Source organism: Mesocricetus auratus, unplaced genomic scaffold (assembly GCF_017639785.1).
Source record: "Mesocricetus auratus isolate SY011 unplaced genomic scaffold, BCM_Maur_2.0 Super-Scaffold_100008, whole genome shotgun sequence".
Classification (NCBI taxonomy): Eukaryota; Metazoa; Chordata; class Mammalia; order Rodentia; family Cricetidae; genus Mesocricetus; species Mesocricetus auratus.
In genome coordinates, this window is record NW_024429192.1 from 68,917,583 (window position 1) to 68,936,513 (window position 18,931).

An 18,931-nucleotide genomic window follows, 5' to 3' on the forward strand; every position below is an offset into this window, starting at 1 on the left:
TACATGGTGAGTTCCAGGACAGTCAGGACTACACAGAGAAACTCTGTCTCAAAAAGTAACCCCCTCCAAAAAAAATGGAATTCTGGTACTGGTGGAATGGTTTGGTAGGTAAAGGTGCTGGCTGCCAGGTTTGGCATCCTGCGTTTGATGTCAAGACACACCTAGTAGGAAAAGATTGTCAACTCTCACATACACACACACAGAGACAAACAGACACATACAGACACACACACACACACACACACATAAAATAAATGTGAAAAGGAATGCTAAGAGATAACAGAGCATTTTCTTCTAACTTCTGAAAGATATTATTTTATACCTGGGACTCTCTAGTTATCAGATTCTCTACACTGCGCATAAAGCAAGAACAATGTTTTCAGGCATACTAGGTTTCAAAAAGTTTGTCTGATATACCCACTCTTATAAAGCTATGAAGAAATCAATCAAATGAAGACATGGGACCTAGGAAAAAGAAAAACAATACAGGGCAGAGACATGATAACTTTCTAGAACGAGGGAACCTCGGGATAACAGCTGTGTGAAGAGCCAGGAAAACGGCCAGTCCTACTGGAGCAGGAAGACCATAGACTTCAGTCTGAGTACTGTTCCTAAGGAGATCCAGACAGGGTAAGCAGCATGGCTCATTTTGTAGTACTATCATCTCTAGAGAGGAAATGTAGGTACTTGTAGTAATACATGCTCCTATTCCCATCTACTTGAGAGGAAGTGAGAGGATCAGGTGAGTCCAAGAGTCTAAGGCCAACCCAGACAACAGAGCAACACCCTGTCTTGAAAATAAATAAAATGGGAATGTAATCAGACTTTATTACGTTGTTTAAGAGAAATATTAACATATCCATAATAATGTAAATTCTGAGTATTGATTTAACTAAAAACCAAGCTCCAATGTAATAGGTTTTCTGTCCCTCAATAATAGGTTTTTCTGCCAACATAGTAAGCCAGATCAAGCAGAATAGGAAAAGAATAAGAACAGGTTTATTTGAGCAAAGCAACTCCTGGGCTGTTTTCCCAGTCCCAGAGATGGAGGCTAGAGAAGCCACGCTCCTGAACTAAAGCAGGGAGGTTATATAGCTTGTAGACATGGGGTGATGACATGTTGACCACAAGCTGGGTTTGTGCCCAAGGATGGTCAAAGCTGAGCACATAGGTGGGGACTTGGGCAGCTGGCAGCTTCAGGGGAGGAGCTGCCATAGCCACCAAGAAATGCGGAACTGGGCTTTTTGGCACCTCCCCTTTGTTCAGAGATTATCTGAGTGGGCAGGATTTGGAGAGACAGGAATGGGGCTCTCTGGATCATGCAGGTATGAACTGTGGTGTTGTGTATAAGTGTGTTTGTAAAACTTAGTCTTCCCAGCAGCAGACCCTGAGACAGGGGATGGATTGTTCACGTGATTTACCCTGGGAATGCAGGGGACACTTAGAAAATTGAGAAAGCATCAGAGAGACAGAACAGTAGATGATTAAAACACAAAAAGGAACTGGATGGTAGTAGTGTAGTACTAATCCAAAGACTCGGGGGCAGAGGCGGGCGGATCTCTGTGAGTTTGAGGCCAGCCTGGTCTACAAGGCTATACAGAGAAACCCTGACTCAAAAAACCAAGAGAGAGAGAGAGAGAGAGAGAGAGAGAGAGAGAGAGAGAGAACAAAAAGTGTGGTTAAGGCAAAGGCTTGGTTGTGGAACGTAATCTACTGGGGCAGTAGCTAGAGATGGGGCAAAGCACACACCGGCAGTGAAATGTTTGTGGCCAACTCCTGAGAGTGCAGAGTGGGAGTGAGGTGACATTAACTTCTGGTCCTCACCTATCTCCTCGGCTGTGCAAGAACCCCAAAGTCAAACACTTCAGTTATAGAAACTAACACCTTGGCCATTGGGAGTGAGGACTAATGCTGCACGCAATGTATGAAGAATTCAGGTGAAATATAAACAAAATCATCCTGAGAAGACATAGATTATGTCTGTAATGGAACAATGCAGCCATGGGGGGTAAATACCTGAAGAGAGGGATGGGTGGGTGGGTGGATATAGATGTATACATGTTTTATATGTAACACTCACATACACATGTTTGATATTTGCTAGGCCCCTGAGATGGCTCAGCAGGTAAAGGTGCTTGCCACCAAGCCTGACAACCTGAGTTCAGTCCCCAGGACCCATATGGTTGAAGAACAAACCTGACTTCCAAACCTGGACTTTGCACCAGGCAGCGGATCTGTCTAGGAACTTGTGGATGGTAGCTCTCTCCTAAGCGAGAAAGAGCCGCTTTGGGAGAAGGTGTGACTACTTTGGGGCACAGCACAGTGAGGCAGCTGGCCAGACATCTGGAAAAGTCAAAGGCCTCAGGAGTGGCTGGAAGCCATTCCCAGTTGGGGAACAGGATACAGTGTGGGAATCCTCAGAGTAAAGACACGGATGAAAAAGTCAAAGCGGGGGATTTAGAGACGGATCTGGACACATTCGGGAAGTGAGACGGGAGATACTGAGCAGATAAGAGACCTGGAGACAGAAGTGAAAAGGATGTGAGGTCAGTTTCCAGTTCTGTGGAGAGAGCGGAGCCATTGACACAGCCCCTGCCCCGCTCAGGGAGCCCAGATCCTGGAGTCCGGTCCTCTCCTCATCCCTCATTCTGGACAGGTTTTTAACCTCTCCTGACCCCAGTCCCCACATCAGCATCACTGAATTGATTGTCAGTCTGCTGTGAGCTGGGCACAGTTAATGTTTCAGAAGCAGAACGGTATCCAGGGCACGCGGTAAATAACCGTTCCCTGGTCCTTACATGCGACATCCCAGCCCCTGCCTTCAGCTGTCCTAGTGTCCCTGGTCCCTCTGCAGCAGCCCTGCCCCCCAACAGCCCTGCCCCCACCAGACCTTCCTGCAGTAATGGAGGGAGGGGGCCTCTGGGGCCTCTAGAGTCTGTATCTATTCCAGTTGGTTGAGCTTACGATATAGGGGCTGTTCAATATTTTGACTATCACTCCTGCTAATAATACCTTCTCAGCCTACGTGACAGCAGCCTGGTTAGGATCAAATGAAACAGCAGACATAAAACGGCCTCTGCAAAGGCTCCAAGTGCTGCCATGTAGTGGGCAAAATATTGTTTTAACATCAAAATGCAAAGGTATTGCCAGAGAAAGATGCGGTCACAAAGGGCATGAACACAGAGCCATGATGAATTGCAGACTGGGAGCAGAGAGGGGAGGGGACAGGAGGTGGGGGGGCAGGGAAGGGAGGGGGAGAGGGGTGGAGAGGGGAGAGGCTGTAACCAGGCCCATGAGGCCTCCATTCTAGGTCACTGTGGTGCGGTGTGCAGGAGGAAGGGATTTCACTCTCTGTGTCCCAAACTAAACCCAGAAGCCATCAGTCGGATCCCATGCTGGGCCACTGCCCAAAGCACACGGGCTCACGGGCCTCACCATTACCTCTACCACCATCCGCTTTCTCCTCTTTGTCTTTCCTCTGGCCTCCTCCCTCCACCCTCCCTCCTCCCTTCTCTCTTTGAAGGTTGGCCTGGAAAAGCAGGCAATCTAAGTCCTTGTGCAGCTTGACATGTTTTGTGTCACTGGTAAAAAGTCCCAGGATAGCAGATGCCATAGCCACCTTGAAGTTTGTGCTGCCTCTACTGTCTGATGCCTTCAGAGCCAAGCTCCTCACGTGGGTTTTTCCTAGAGTATTAGTTCCAATAATTCTCCTCTCTCCCAGGGCCCTCCCCGATAAACATGCTGAAACATTTTCTTCCTTCCTGTTTTACAGCTGGGAAAAACAAGGCTCCAAGTCAATTGCCAGAGATACACAGGGGATAAAAGGTGAAGCTATGGCTCAGATACAGGTTAGTGTGTCGTCTTCTTCTTCTTCTTCTTCTTCTTCTTCTTCTTCTTCTTCTTCTTCTTCTTCTTCTTCTTCTTCTTCTCCTCCTCCTCCTCCTCCTTTGTCTTCTTCCTCCTCTTCTTTTTCCTCTTTTTCTTTTTCTTCTTCTTCCTCTTCCTCTTCCTCCTCCTCCTTCTTTTTCTCCTCCTCCTCCTCCTCCTCCTCCTCCTCCTTGTAGACAGGGTTTCTCTGTGGCTTTGGAGGCTGTCCTGGAACTCACTCTGTAGACCAGGCTGGCCTCAAACACACAGAGATCCGCCTGCCTCTGCCTCCTGAGTGCTGGGATTAAAGGTGTATGCCACCACAACCGGGCTTGTTTTCTTCTTTAACAGCAGACAAGGCAGAACATACTAGAAGAGGTAAATCTTCTGTTTTAACTGAAGCCCATTAAGTGCAAGCCCAGTGGGCACCTCAGTGACTCCCCTATGTCTGCCACTAGAGGAACTGCTTGTGACTCAGTGGTCTAGCACTGCTCTTCTATGTTTGTCAGCTGCTGCTGCGCTTTCGTGGTCATTTCTTCCTCTGCTTTTGCTTTTCCCTCCCATGCCGCATTTTCAATCCAGTAGGAGCTCATTAAAAATGAAACCATGTCACTTCTCCAATCAAAATCTTCCAAGAGCCTCTTGTCCCCTTGGGAGTGTGAGTCTGTCTGTGTGATGGTCCGTGAGGCACTGTCTGGGGCCCAGCTGCCTGTCCCTGTGCCAGCCACTCTGGCCTCGTTGCTGTCCCTCGGATGCAACAGACACAGTCGTGTCTCAACCCTTGGAACCAGCTGTGTCCTGCCTGGGAATCTGTCCCCAGGTTGCCATACAGCTTGCTTACTGAGCCCTGCTGAGTCTTTGTTCAATGTCATTCTCTTCCCCAGGTCTCTGGCCACCCTTGTTAATGAAAGTGTCTCTTGCACACACACACACACACACACACACACACACCCGTCTACCACTTCAGCTCCAAATGAACACACAGAGAAGGGACACGGTGGGATAAGAACCCCCACAACACACCCTGTCTCTAATTGCATTGCTCCTCCCCTATGTCACCTGTCTCCCTTATCTTGTCTCAATTGGACAAAGGGTCACCATGGAAGCTTCGAAGGAGGAATGCTGACTGGGCAAGAGTAGGCCGCAAGTCCACTTGCAAAACCACACACTGGACAAGGGGTGCCTCGGCCCTCAGAGGTTCCCTCTTTACGAGGCACATGGGGCTGTTAAATAAGCTAACAGACACCTGGATAGGAGGTGATTTCTTTCTTTTGTTTGCTTGTCACGTTTTCAGTCTAGCATCAGGAGTAAGAGCCTTGGGGACAGGGAAGCTTTTTAGTCACTGCTGTATTCCCGGGCCATAAAAGGCTCTAAGCACACAGTATGTGCGAACAACAAATCAGTGAAAACAAAAATAACTGCTTGAAAGTTTTTGTTGAAGGTTGGCACTAAAAATACAAGCTAGCTCTGCCTGTATTGACTCTTCCTCTCCTCGGATCACTTAAAACCCCCACCCCCTGGTGGGGTGGAGATTCTCAACCTCCATTACCACCTTTGTGCCATCCTCTTTGATGGCTTTCCGCTGGCCCAGCAGTCTGGGGTTACTGCCATCCAATACCAACTTCACGTCTCCTGCATTACTCACACTCCGCCCTGCCAACCCCAGTTCCTAATGTTTCCTGCCATTGTGCTCCCAGTGATAGACTGTCTGCAGATTAGAGGAGATGTACCTGTGGCCAACAGCCTGTCTGGATCTGCACATCCAGTGGCCGGCTGCTCTCTGGGGACCTGGAGCCTCCCAGGTGTCCTTGAGGCAGTGTGCCCAAAAGTATGCTTCTAGGTTCTTTACCTTAACCCGGAACAAACTTCACCCTTCTACCCCATTGCAGTTCCCAGCCGGCTCTGAGGACCCGCCTTGGACACCCCCACCCCCCCTCGCCACACTGTAGTCACTAAAGCCTTTCCCCGACTCTTCACATTTCCCGGCGCCGCCTAGGTTCGGTCTCGCGATGCCTCCCGTGCACTGTTGCCCTATCGCCCCATCACTCCTTCTGCCAGAGAAACAGCAAAGTGTGTCTGAGCCGGGCGGCGGTGGCGCATGCCTTTAATCCCAGCACTCGGGAGGCCCAGGCAGACGGATCTCTGCGAGTTCAAGGCCAGCCTGGCCTACAGAGTGAGTTCCAGGATAGCCAGGACTACACAGAAATACTGTCTCAAAAAAAAAAAAACCCAACAAAAAAGTGAATCTGAGCATCTCTATTAAAATCTCTGAGTGGAAAACGAATCTGAGCATCTCTGTTAAAATCTTTGAGGGGTGTCCGTATCAAGAGCTTGGAGTTCTAAGACCCGAGTGTACGGGGACCTCTGCCTGCTTCTCCGAGCTCAGCCTCCATACTGTCTGGCTGTCATTCCACTTCTGTGAAATTGAGGTCTTGTCATTCCCAAGCCTGCGATGGGATCTCACACTCTGCCCTTCCTCTGGCCTCATCTTCCCAGGGCACGTTCCTTTACCTTTGCCATTTTCCAAGGACAACCAGAATGCAGTGGCCTCCAGCTTTCCTAGCTATGTGGGTTGGAGTTGCATGTCTAAGCCTCTGAGACTCTATTTGCTCTTCTGTAAAATGGGACTAACAGGACCTGAGGCCAGAGAAAAAGACAGAGGAATGGAGGAGGGAGAAGAGTCCATCATCCCAGTGTCTCTCCCTCTGAGAAGCGAGAACTCCTGCACAGTTGGCAACGTTCACTGTGAAGGCTGCCTACATAGTGTCCTCACCACGCTAGGTGTGAGGTATTTCTGAGCCTCCCTTCCTCCCAGTATTGAGCTTAAGCCTGTAATAAAGCCCCTTTAGTGAAATCTGTTCTTCCTCATAAACTGGCTGCACCCAAACATCTTTTCAGCCATGCATCCTGGGTTGGTCTGAATCTCCGGGAGCGTCTCAGGCTGTTGGGGGTGCAATGGGGAGGGGTGCTTCCTTTACTGTACCCCAAACACTGACAAACCTACCTGCTAAGGTGTTCCTAAAGCCCAGTGAACACTGAGCAGTGCTCATGCTGCCCGCTATTATCACCCAAGTCCCCTCACACGGGGTCTCGTCCCTCTTCGAGCCACTCCCGTAGCTGTTCTGACACCCGTGGCTGCACTTAAAACAAGATGGTGGCGCCCTTGGTCAGCGTCACACACTGGATAACTGGACCTGAGGGCCGCTGATGCCACTGAAGTAAACACTGCAGTTGGGTAGGACGTTCAGACCGATGAGCTGGCTAAGTGGGTGAAGGCACAGGGCTGCCGACCTAACAACCCGCTGCCCTGCCGACCGGGACCCACATGGAGGGGAGCACTGACTCACCTTGCCCTCCGACCCTCACCCATGCTCCGTGGAGCAACAGCAGCCACACAAGAAGCAATTAGGTGTACATTCTTTTAAGCTTTCAGCAGCGGCTCTGCTTGCGCCATCGTTCGAGCTGGCCTAGAAGCTGCTCCCCCTCTGAGGCCGAGACTTCCACACCCCCAGACTACTGGCTGCAGGGCTGCTTTGCCAAGGATTGTCGGGGCAGAGGGCTGCCTTCCACACTGGTGGAACATCCCGGAGCCTGTGCTGACTGACATTCGGGCTCATCATCTACTGCTGAGTAGGTCTGAGAAGAAAATGCTGATGAGATCACTCAAGAGGCCAGGGACTGTGGTGGGTCCATGCGTGGCAAGGCAGACAGATAAGCCTTCTTGAGCTCTCAGCAACTTCGGCGTGGCCGGGGCTCGATGCCTCCTTAGCGCTGTCTGTCTGCTGGCCTCGGGAAACACACCGAGTTTCTTCCTCAGTCATTCACAGTGTTGTGTCACGTGTATTTGGTCCATGGTATCATTACACGTTGACACTTACACATCAACACTTGTTGTGTCAATGGGCAAAATCCATATGCCTTTTTCCCCAGCCACCGAGAAATGTGAGGGAACCCCTCCTTCTGTATGTGACATAGTGTAGATGAACCATCGCCTCCTCTTTTAAAAATCTGGACTCCCCAAGGTCATTGCTGAATATCCATAAGAAACTTGCTTCTGAACAAGTTTTTGCAGTGTAAATTTCCTGCCAGTCTGTTTTTAAAAAATGAGTCCCTGTTGTGTCTAGCTGAGCCTCTGTGCCAGCCTCAAACCACAGAAATGATGTCTGGCCAGAGCCACCGTCAGACCTCAGTGGGCATGCTGAATGTGCTACCCAAGCACTGAAACCCCATTGTGAGGCACAAAGAGCCCTCCACTTGGTTAGCAGTTTGCAGACCTGATAGTCCCCATCTGACTCATAGTTTTAATTAGCCCTAAGAGCTGAAGTGGAGGGCAGGGTGCACCTAGAATAATAACCTCAGTGGGGAGAGAAGGAAACGGCTTAGGTTCACCAAGTCCTGCAAACAGTAATGTAGTAAGAGGCTCTCTCTCTGTCTCTCTGTCTCTCTGTCTCTCTGTCTCTCTGTCTCTCTGTGTGTGTGTGTGTGTGTGTGTGTGTGTGGTGTGTGTGGTGTGTGTGGTGTGTAGTGTGGTGTGTAGTGTGGTATGATGTGTGTGTGTGTGGTGTGTGTGTGTGGTGTGTAGTGTGGTGTGTGTGGTGTGTAGTGTGGTGTGTGTGTGGTATGGTGTGTGTGTGGTATGGTGTGTGTGTGGTATGGTGTGTGTGTGTGGTGTGTGTGTGTGTGTGTGTGGTGTGTGTGTGTGGTGTGTGTGGTGTGTGTGGTGTGTGTGGTGTGTGTGTGGTGTGTGTGGTGTGTGTGTGTGTGTTGTGTGTGTGGTGTGTGTGTGGTGTGTGTGTGGTGTGTGTGTGTGGTGTGTGTGGTGTGTGTGGTGTGTGTGTGTGGTGTGTAGTGTGGTGTGTGTGGTGTGTGTGTGGTATGGTGTGTGTGTGTGGTGTGTGTGTGTGGTGTGTGTGTGGTGTGTGTGTGTGGTGTGTGTGTGTGGTGTGTGTGGTGTGTGTGGTGTGTGTGTGTGGTGTGTAGTGTGGTGTGTGTGGTGTGTGTGGTGTGTAGTGTGGTATGTGTGTGTGGTGTGTGTGGTGTGTGTGTGTGGTGTGTGTGGTGTGTGTGTTTGGTGTGTGTGTGTGGTGTGTAGTGTGGTGTGTGTGGTGTGTGTGTGGTGTGTGTGTGGTGTGTGTGTGTGTGGTGTGTGTGTGGTGTGTGTGTGGTGTGTGTGTGTGTGGTGTGTGTGTGGTGTGTGTGTGTGGTGTGTGTGGTGTGTGTGGTGTGTGTGTGTGGTGTGTAGTGTGGTGTGTGTGGTGTGTGTGTGGTATGGTGTGTGTGTGGTGTGTGTGTGGTGTGTGTGTGTGGTGTGTGTGGTGTGTGTGGTGTGTGTGGTGTGTGTGGTGTGTGTGTGTGGTGTGTAGTGTGGTGTGTGTGGTGTGTGTGGTGTGTAGTGTGGTATGTGTGTGTGGTGTGTGTGGTGTGTGTGTGTGGTGTGTGTGGTGTGTGTGTTTGGTGTGTGTGTGTGGTGTGTAGTGTGGTGTGTGTGGTGTGTGTGGTGTGTGGTGTGTGTGTGGTGTGTGTGTGTTGTGTGTGTTGTATATGTGTGGTGTGGTGTATGTGTGTGGTGTGTGTGTGTGTAAAACACTCAGCCTCCACTTGGCTTAGCTCATTCTGGGCACAGGGCTCTGCCTCCCACACTCTTCCCGACACTCCTTTTTTACCTGGTGCCGTGTTTCTGGGTCCTCTGCTCTCTGAAAGGCCCAACCTCTTCCCTGCCAGCTGTCCCGTCCCGCTTATCTTCCTCCTCAGTGCCTTTCTCCAGAGACTCTGCTTCCCTCTGGCTCAATTCCTTTATGCTCCATCTCCTGACTGGCTCTCCATCCCTTCCTTCTGTGCTCATCCTCAGTCCTGACTTAGTTTACTCTTCCTCTGAGTTTCTGAGTGTCTCTGCCACTGGTGAGTCAGAGCCTGTAGATGCTCCTTTCCTGGGGAACCTACTCCATACCCTTCTGGGGGTCAGTGCCTGGTAGAGAAGAGCGGAAATCCAGCTATTGTTCTGGGGGAACTAATGCCATGGACTGGGGCCATTGAAAGGCTGCCCAAGAGTGGGAGGCTCTCCTGGCTACAAAAGCCTCATTCATTGTAATCCATTTTGCAGACACCCCGGAGGGCTGTGGGCATCTCTGCACAGACATCCTGGTCCACGGAAGAGAGAAGCCCCGGCCAGTTCTAAATCGTGGATCTCATTCCCTGGGGTCACCACTAATCGCCAGTGTCTCACAGACAGACAGACTTCCTGTAGCCCCTGTGCAGAGCCAGCCTTCTTCCCTGAAGACTGGAAGGGGTGAGCTTGGGAGAACGGCTCACCTCCCTGCTGCACCTAATTCCCCAGCCCCTTTCTTTCTAATCATGTTTGTGTGAAGGCAAGAATACGGGAAACGTCAGAATGTCGTGAAATGAATGTATGGTCTAATTTATTTTTGCAGAAGATAAAATCGAGCCCTGAAATACGGATTAAGTCAGATGTTGGGAACGTTTAAACAAGTAGAATAAGAAGAGGACCTACGTGTAAAACACAGCTGGAGAGGCCTGGTGCCTGCTCAGTGACCTGCTTACCACACTGAGTGATGTGAATAATTTATCTCATTTCACCCTGCATTAAGAACCGGGAGGATTAATCTTCAGTTCATTTCAGAACACGTCAACCCCTCCCTGCCTCAGTCTACCATTTCCTGGGGGGGGCATCCAGGAAAACCTCTCTACTGTTCTTGTGCTAGACAGTAGTGACTAGCCTAACCCACCAGTCCCTTTCCAGGAATCCACAAGGAACACAGAGTGACAGCCAGTGTTGCCTATGTGTGGGGCACCCCCTCGCCTGTAACCTCCAAACCTTCCCAGGCCTGGGCTGACTTCCTCCGAGTCCTTTCCATCTCTCTCATCCATCCCTTTAATTCTAGGCCAGATGCACAGTCCAAGCTCATGCTCTCATACTGGGCCCTGAGCTCTGACTTTCCCCATTCTTCCTGGGTGTGGACGGACACAGCCTTCCTCATCTAGACGACCAGGCCTCCCGATGCCCAGCACCACCTCTCCACCCCGGCCTCACCTCCCTGCTTAATCCCACTCATCTCCTCCGGTACAGTCCAGATGGCCCACAGTCAGCTCCCCGCCTCCACTTCCCCTTTTACCTTTGCCCTCCCCTCCAAAGGGACTTCTCCCTGCCTTCCTGGTACCCACTGCAGCCAAGAGGCCTGTCACTGGGTGAGCTTGTGACCACACTGAGCTGGAGCCGGAGTTCTGGAGTGGGGACACTAGGACGTCTGTCCCACAGAGATGTGGGCAGGGTAAACTGGTTGGAAGCGGAGCCTCGGAGACACCCCCAAACTGTGATGGGAACCCAGCTGGTTCGGCGCAGAGCAATGAAAAGAGCAAGCTTCTCTAACGGCCTGGCTCACATTTTCCACACGATTAAGGAGGCCCTGATCGCCTGGGGCAGAAGCGTGCTTTTAACCTGGGCTCTCGGGAGGAGGTTTATGAGGGGTGGGCGGACTTTTCCAAGCCACTCCTTCACATTTCTGTTGCCCTCATCCCACTAAAGGAGGAGTAAAAGACGCCGAGACAGTCCTTTGTCTGTGAAGGTGACGGACGGCTACGAGGGGCAGAGTTGTTTGCAGAGCTCAATGAGTCCATGTTTTTGGACCATCTCTGGGCTTCGGCCCCTGCCGGTCTAGTTGGTCTCCTAGGATTCTTAGAATATCCCATCGCGCCTGGCGCAGCAGCCACTGAGGCTGGACAGCAAGGCCGTGAGAAACGTGCAGCCCTATCCGCCCCTCCCTTCTCCAGATGCCCCCCCCCCCAATCCCGGAAGGTGCCTTCCGCCTCTCCCTCCTCGGGGATGAGTCTCCTCGCTTTACAAGCTGCCCTCCTGACTTTCTCTACTTGAGACCACCCGGACCTTATCTTTTACTTTATAATCTCAGAATACTCCCCATTGTCCATTTCCCAGCTGTGTCTCTTGCCTTAAAATCTTTCAGAATGTGGCAGGACAGGGAGGAGCAACCAAACGATCTCTCCCCCCCCACCTGTGTCTCCTTATCTGATGATGATAACGGAATTGTCCCGTAGGCCTCCATGCACATTGTCCTGACAGCCCCTATCAGAGGATGATATGACCTGCTTGGGGGAGGCAGCCAGCTGTAAGTGGGTCACTCTTTCCTAGAGACTTTCAAGAATCCCCTGTTTCTGATTAAGCTTCTCACAGCAAATGACCTTGTCTGGTATTGTCCTACATGCCTATCTGAAGGGCAAAGCGGGGACAGGCTTGCTAGCCCAAACAGGATGGGTGACAACTTCCAAGTCATTCCTCTGTGTGCTGAGTAGCTCAGCCTTCTGCCAAGACCGTGTCAGAGAGCTGCCTCCTCATTGACTTCCCAGTTATGGGGTTACTTCCCTTTAGCACCCCCCCCCAGACTCATTCCCAGCTGCTGACTCGGCCCACAGGTCCAGCAGACATCTGGGAAACAACTGTAGGTGACCCAGATGGTTTGTGGTCGGGCCCCGCCTGCAAAAGGTAATGCATAAAATCAAATCGAAGACAGTCTCCAGGGACACCATCAGTTGGGGGGGGGGGGATTGCGTGCGTGCGTGCGTGCGATGCAGGTGTCAGATGGACCCAGGGACTCTCATCTCTACAGCAATGCATGGGTGTGCATGTGGACAGACCTGGTCCTCTGCTCCAGTCTGCATCTGAACGACCGTCCTACACAGACTAAGATGATTCAGCGTGGGGAACAGATGTGCAGGAATCTGGGTGTCTTAATGAATTCCCAGCACTGGAAGAGAGGATTGGCATCTAAGGGAGGAAGAAGGCTGACAAGAGGGGGAACCCTCAAGTGTGACAAGAGAAGCAGTAATTAAAATGGCAGATTGCGATTCTGGAGGGTGGAGGGAAGGCTGGAAGGGGGTAGGTCGGTGTGAAGACCAGGGGGACACCCAGGGAAGCGTCTGAGAGAAATGATCCCAGGGATGTTCTGGGGAGAAAAATCCATCTGGAAACAGAAAGGGAATGAAACAAGAATTTGCTGCATTATTTAAAGCTTTCTGGGGGAGGGGGCATTCAGGAGAGAGGAGGTTAAAAGAGAGGAGAATGAAATTGCTTTACCAACGGGGATTAAAGGAATCATAAGGACTTTTTTTAAATGACTCAAGCAAAGAAGAAAAGGGGGGAGCAAATAATGTAAGCAGTGAAATTAATGGCGGCCAAGATTCTTGATGCATTCCTGAAATCTGCTTAACAGGAGAAATGCAGAAGGCCACTAGCACGCTGGGGTCCTTGAAAACACAGTTCCAGAGATGACAGGCAGAGCTGAATGCGAGGTAGGGAATGTGTCCTGGGCTGGGCAGAGCTAGGCAGAAACCTGGCCCCATAACGGCCGGCCACAACCTGCTTATGTCAAAATGCCTGCTTTCTCTCCTTTGGAATTTGACTTCCTGAATGCTTCACTCTTTCACAGAGGACTCTACATCGTGTCCAGAGTCAGCAAAGTCAAAAGACGCCTTTGTAAGAAGCCATGCTGGCATTAGGAGGCCCTTTTGTGGGTGCTATTGCTTCCTGGCTTTGTGACCTTGGGCTGTTTCTGAACCTCACCGAGGGTTATTTGCAGTGAAGATGAAGTAGGATTAAGCAGAACAAGTGGCTATCAGCACTGGGCTGTGCAGGCTGTGAATGGAAGCTCAGCCGATCTACCTGCCCCGTGTCTTTGGTCTAAAGGTCCTCCTGCATGAAGTTCTGTCCTTGGACATACACCTGCCTGGGGTTTCTATTGCAAAACTGACTAGAGAATTGTTAGTCCTAACACCCCATGAGCGGTAAAAGCCAGCAAGACATCCACACACCCTCTCACCTGAACGGCCTTCCACGGCTGTCCATTAACCCTCCAGCCCCACCCACAAAGATGTCTTCCGCAAGAGACCCCCAGAGACATGAGGCACTGGTAGGGTGAATGGCATGCTGAGGACCCTGGCACGGCAGGGTGGGAAGAAGAGAGGGAAGGGACGGTCTAGAAGGAGCTGGGTTCCTGAGCACAGAGCAACCCCATCCCTGTGGTAATCCTGGGAGGAATCTGCACTTCACTGGAAACAGCTCTAGACTAGAAGGGCAGGGAGAAGCCTACATGGCCCCATCCCTCTTTGACCCCTTTGTATCTGTGAGGCTGGCAGTGGTGGGTGAGTTCCAGACTTGGACTCTGCTGTGAGTCATTTACATTTGCCTGTTTCTAAATAACTGCCCTAGATCCCAACCACCCACCCCTCCCCCCAAATGAAAAACAGGGCTCCTCTGTGTAATGGCCTTGGCTGTATGGAACTTGCTCTGTAGACCAGGCTGGTCTTGAACCCAGAGATCCACCTGCTGCTGCCTCCTTAGAGCTGGAGTTAAAGGCGTGTGCCATCACCACGCGGCTTCACCACATTCTTCATTCCTCTTTAACAGGGGGACTTCTAACTTGTACTTGACAGTGGAGATGGTATGGAAGATAAGGTCAGTGTCTCCCAAACCCCGAAGCTCTTCACCTTTACCCAGGATTGCCCTGTGCCCCAACCTCTCGCCTACCCATGTACCCAATAGTGACCAGGAAGGCACTCAGCACTCCACCCTGTCACTCCAGGCTTTGATGAGAAATGTCATAGCCACCAAGCCAAGGACCCTGTGTTTGTATGTGCCTCTGTCAGGCTCCGCAGGCATCACCATAGAACTTCAGAAGAGAGCCTTGCTCCCTGGAGGATGGGAGAGAGTCACATTATTGCCCAGCCCCCCAGTTCAACTATTTTGTGGCAGAAGAGATCAACTCCCACCTGCGACCCTAGCCTAGTGTGCCCGCCTCCCGGAAGACCATCTGGCCCAGCTGGGATCTGTAGTCACTAGATGGGCGCCTATTACCAAATTGCAACTTGAAGCAAGTCATTTGGGTTCTCAGACCCTCTGTCAGCTCATCTCTAAGATGGGGACAATTACGAACAGCTCATGGGACTTGAAAAGGGGTAAGCTAGGAAGGGTAACTAAGACGTTTTGTAAATACAGATCTCAGACAAGGATTGTTAAGTGTTAGTTGACTATTCATGAAGCACAGCATCCTATACCTCTTAGAAGATTTTTTTCCTTTGGTTTTTCGAGACAGGGTTTCTTTGTATAACAGCTCTGGCTGTCCTAGAACTTGATTAGTAGACCAGGCTGGCCTTAAACTCACAGAAATCCACTGCCTCTGCCTCCTGAGTGTTGGGATTTTTTGTTTTTTATGACAGTGCTCAGGTTGGTTGATCCTGTCAGCCTCAGCCTCCTGGGCATCTGGACTGTAAGGTATACTCTACCATGCCCAATTCAAGGAATTATTTTTGGATACCATACCTAGAAGCTGGAATGCAACCTCACCCCCTTTTTTCTTTTAGTTTCTATTATATCCTGGGCTAACCTCTGCTGCAGCACTTATGAACCTGTTTGTAATTGTTGCTTTACATATTAATATTCTACAGTCCCCTGCTGACCTGTTCTTGGGTATGTGGTTCATCCACTTAACAAGAGGGAATCTCCACTCCCCACCTCCCCGGTACACAGCAGGGAACCTCAATACATATTTGATGAATGGCTGAACCAAGGCACTGGGTGGAGGGGGTGGAGTTGGAGCTGGAGATGTAAGACATGGTCACCAGGGGGCAGTCGAGTTCTTCTAAGCAGGACCACTTGAGTCATTGCCGTGTCCCCTTCTCAGAGGCAGCCAGCGAGGGCTCTGCGGAAATCACTCTGGCCAATACAGGCCAGAGTCTAGGGACTGAGTTCTCTCTTTGTGTCTGGCCTGTCTCCCATGAAGGCCTGAGTCCTGCTTTCTGCCTGTCCCCGGAGTCCCCAACAGTCCAGAGGAGTAAACCAGGCTGCTGCCAGTGCAGGGAACTGATGTTCTCCGCTGGCAGGATCTGAGGCCCAGTGTACACGTAGCGCATACATATGAGTTCGTGAGTGGCATGTCTGCGGGGATTCTCAGACCCCTTCATGCAGATCTGGCTATTCACACACTTTCACAAAGGGGGCCAGCACCAAACAAACGGAGGTCCCACACAGGTCTAGCCCACCCACCGACTCACTTTGTGGCCTGGGTGAGTTTAGTTTCCTCATTTATAAACTGAGGGCTTTAAGGGCTGGAGAGATGGCTCAGCGGTTAAGAGCGCTGCCTGTTTTTCCAGGTTTGATTCCTAGCACCCACATAGTGGCTCACAGCCATCTGTAATTCTAGTTCCAGTGGATCCAACGCCCTCTTCTGGCCTTCACGGGCACTGCATGTATGTGGTGCAACAAACAGACATGCAGGCAACACACTTAAAATTGAAACAGGGGTGTGTGGGTGGTGTGGGCTTCAGGCTAGGCGGCTAATGGCCTTTCAGGCTCCAGGTTGGTGCTTTGTTAATGTCAAAGCATATGCCACAAAGCGGAGGACAAGGACTTATTTTTCAGTTCCTTACCCAGGAGCTAGAATGATGTACCCCTTTCTTTCCTTTTTAGTATCCCTCTTATCCTAAGCGACCTGTGCAGCAACACTAATCAACCTGTTTTGTAACTGTTGCTTTGCATACTAACCTACTACTGACCTCTTCTCCAGGCTTCCGTGACCTCTTCCTGTCTCCCAGGTACAGACTAATTCAAGCCGGAGGCCTCCAGGAGATGTTGTGACTCCTCAGCCTAGACTGGAACTTGAACCCTTAGGAGGGGCCTCTGCTAGCCCTGGCTTTTTACCTGACAAAACCCAGCCTCACTTGACTGGACACTGACAAATGTTGGTCGGTGAAGGCTCTCAGTGGTTCTGGGGAGGCTGTCACTCAGCTCTGCGTGTGTGTGTGTGAGAATGTTTACCAGGTGGAACTGAGCCCACGTGTCTCTCCTTGACCTCAGTTTCCCAGGCCCTTCCCCTCCTCAAACCATCAAGGATCCCTTCTGGCCATCTATGTTGCTTCAGCTGGTAGGAAAAGGACCTGGGTCAGAGCTGCTGGTCTGGGTTTCTCTCGGCAAGCAGAGTCGGAACCCCTGGCTCCCAGCACTTCTTGGGACTCATGCCAGCCCCCTCTTTTCACCTCCAGGAGGGGCAGGCCAGATGACAACCTACCAAGCACAAGCTGCTGTTGAAATGAGGGGAGAGATGTTTCTTTATAATTTCCCCCCTTGAAATAAACCCAGACTTAAGAACAACAGAAACACGCAAAATGTGTTTTTAGTGGAACCCAGATGGAGGGCTAAAAGCCCAGCGGGCTGTCTCCATAGAGGATTCCTGTCTCTGGAATTTTGCCCTCTCCTCCCCACCCCCTCAGGCACATCCCCTCCCAAGCTCTGAGCTCTCTGGTCTGGGGTAACCTCCCCCATGCCATCTCACTGGTGGTGTTTCAGACAGGCATTGTGATGGGAGAGGGGGTCGTGGGTTACCTCTGGACACAGCTCAGCCTGGGGAGATCTATGGTTTCAGAGATCTGGGGAGACAGGAGTGAGGACGGAGACCAACTCCATCCAAACACCTGGATCTGTCGAAATATAACAAAGACTAAATGAAGACATCTGAAAAAAATCCTCCAAGGAATTCCACTCACCCACATGGCCCACTGCTTCTCGTTACATAGTTACAGTTTTCCATATTAACATATGCAAATCCAGCCCAGTGCGTGAAGATTTAGGATACAAAGGCCTTTCCCCTTCCCCCAGTGTGGTCCAAGGTTTCCCTGTGGGGTACAGAACTCTCACCAGTTCCATTTGGAGTCCAGGAAAACAGAAATGTTGGTGCGGCCCCTGATGAGAGCAGCTTCCGGGGAGGAAATGTGGGAGGTGCCGCTCCTGTAAGTGATACAGTCATTTTACAACAGACACCTGAGTGGCCACCATATACCAGGGGCTCATGTGGGAACCGGAGACTAAGGCCAAAATCATCTCTTCGGCGCTGGCCTCTGACTGCTGGTGGTCTTCTAGAGAAGAAGAAGAAAATCAGAGACGATAATTAACCAGCTCGTGGAAGGGCTGGGTTTGGTCAAGGATGAGTTGCCTCCAAGACCTCACTCAAGATGGGAACAGTGGAACAGAGCCAGATACCAGAGGTGAGGTTTGGGTGAGACACGTAGAGAAAGTCAAGTTATCTGAAGAAAAACATGGAGGCCTGAGAGCCATGTTGCGGGGAGTGAGTCTCCCATTGAGGGAAGAGCCAGATGAGCAAGGTCAGAAAAGAACGGGGAGGAGGGAGACAGCATTGAGGCCAACGGGGGATGCTGGAAAGGGGCAGCCCAGTAACGGCACCACAAGGACACATTCTTCTGAAGCTTACTCAGGAGATCACCTGGGCCCCTGGCAGCGGACGGAGGTCAATGGGAAATCAGAACAAGCGCATCAGGACCAAGGCACATCCTGCAAGCCGAGGCCGTGTGGCTGCCGCTGAAGAGACGGCTGGATCTGCCCGCGTGGAGCCTGTGGCGAGCCCTGGCAGACACGAGCTACTGCTCAGTCCCACATTCCAGGAGAGTCAAAGGCCATCTTGGGTAAGAAAATGGCGAGAGACGGTGTGCGCGTCTGGTCACTGAGTGCATACTATGTAGTGGACTCAGTAGCAGGTGCGGAGGGTGCAATAGAGCAGGAAGTCCCTGGGGTCCTCCCTGGGAAGAACTGCCCTTCTGAAGAGCGCCTCTGGGGCCGTGCGCTCTGGAGGCCCTTCCAGTCCCAGACTCTTGGCCTGGCGTCTCTGGAGGGTGATTTCTTCTGTGGACCCAAGGATCTTGACTCAGGCAGCAACCCTGGGGCGGGGGAGGGGCTGAGTGTTCAGTGATGACGCTCAAAGACAAAAAGCAGCAGAATGCCAAGAGGGTTCAGAGACGGCAGGGGAGGGTTTGTTTGTTTGTTTGTTTGTTTGTTTTTAGCAGGCGAGAAGAGGTGTCATTGGGGCTCCCCAGACCACTCGGAATCTGTTTTTCTATTTCACAGCCTCTTACATGGAGGTCATCCCGGGCTTCCATTCCCAACCTAAGCTACCCTACTGTCTCTTATTCCTCTGCCTCTTTCCTTTGCCCATTTGACAGTCACCCTCTGGAGGACAGTAAGAGTGGAGCAATG

At 51.2% G+C, this 18,931-nt stretch overlaps 1 long non-coding RNA gene across 1 annotated transcript; it reads left to right on the forward strand.

The window, feature by feature from the left end:
* Positions 1-8,171: 8,171 nt before the first annotated feature.
* On the forward strand, positions 8,172-11,405 carry LOC121141797. Its single transcript, XR_005878735.1, has 3 exons — positions 8,172-8,279; positions 9,968-10,153; positions 10,296-11,405. It is a non-coding gene; the product is annotated as an uncharacterized LOC121141797 (long non-coding RNA).
* Positions 11,406-18,931: the final 7,526 nt, after the last annotated feature.